The 1295-nt window shown below is 65.0% G+C and overlaps 1 pseudogene; it reads right to left on the bottom strand.

The window, feature by feature from the left end:
• Window positions 1–81: 81 nt before the first annotated feature.
• On the bottom strand, window positions 82–927 carry LOC104616042 (annotated as a pseudogene).
• Window positions 928–1295: the final 368 nt, after the last annotated feature.

Below are 1295 nucleotides of genomic sequence, written 5' to 3'. Positions count from 1 at the left end.
CCCCTGCCTGCGAGGGCAGCGCAGGCTGCAGCCCACCCCACTGCCCAGACCATGGGCAGGGGTTCCCGTTGCTGCCCGCACCCATGGGACGGTCGTGCTGCCTGCCTGCTCCTTGCCTGTGGCCGGTGAAAGCTTTGCCCACGCCTGTGTCCCCGGGGCCACTGGGAAGGACCTGCCATTGCCACGTCTTCTCCACCCTGGCCATCTCGCTGGGGTCACCTACCTCCAACCCCGCGTCCGTGATGGTCGACCTCTTAAGGCTCATGGACTTGACCCCTTTCTTGGAGAGGGGGTAGTTATCAATGAACTCACAAATGTCCAGGTCGGAGACGCCCACGAGGCAGAAGCCGTCGAAGCCGCGGACGGCAAAGCCCTGCAGGCTGACAAACTCCTTCTCGCCGCCGGGCAGGACGTTGTAGAGCTCTTTGGTGTGCAGGACGGGCGTCAAGCCCACCCAGAACTTGGGTTGGTAGAGCACCCGCCGCCACGCCTTGCACACCTGTGCCAGCACGCACTTCTCGCACGCCGAAAAGTACCAGAACAAGCGGTTGAGGATCTTCTCGTCCACCACCAGCTGCCTTTCCGAGGGCGAGCCGGGCAGCCGCTCTGGCGAGGGCTGCTCCGAGCCTTCGCTCGTGTTCTCGTGTTCAGTCCCACCAAGGAAGCGCCGGGAGGGGAGGAGACACCGGCCAGAGCGGCCAAGGAGAGCGGGGAGGCCAGGCTGGGGATGGGCAGGTCGCTGCGGTGGGCTAAGGCCGGACTGAGGATGGCAGGCACAGAAGAAGGCTGGCACAGGCGGTTTTTCACGGCGGGAGTGCCTTTGGTGATGCTGGCGGAGCCGAGGCCGTTGGGTTGCGTGGGGATCTTCACCAGTCCATTGCGGGGCAAACATGGGGGCTTGGTATCGCCGTTTCTCGGGTTCGACATCTTCCACTGCTCTCTCTGCAACACAGGGATGTGGGCTGAGGGGCTGCTGGCCCGGCAGGGAGAGCGGGCAGGGCTGGAGGGGTTTTGTGGCACCGGTGGGGAGGGAGACGCTGGGGGTCCCTGTGCAGGGAGGAGGGTGGCACGGGGGAGCGGGTGGTGCTGGGCTGCTGGGCATGGCCACAGAGGGGACATGCCCAGGGCACAGAGCGGGGTCCTCTGAGGGGCTTTGTGGCTGTGGTGTCCCCCATGATGGGGGATGGACGGAGATTTGTCCCCGGATGACTGCATCCCCCTTTGAGCCTGGGATCCAGCCACCGATGGGAGCAGGAGCAGGATCGTAGAATCACAGAAGGGTTTGGGTGGGAAGG

Source organism: Phaethon lepturus, unplaced genomic scaffold, assembly GCF_000687285.1.
Source record: "Phaethon lepturus isolate BGI_N335 unplaced genomic scaffold, ASM68728v1 scaffold55050, whole genome shotgun sequence".
Classification (NCBI taxonomy): Eukaryota; Metazoa; Chordata; class Aves; order Phaethontiformes; family Phaethontidae; genus Phaethon; species Phaethon lepturus.
Note: the sequence above shows the minus strand (reverse complement) of the source record. Positions and strands in the feature narration are given on the sequence as shown.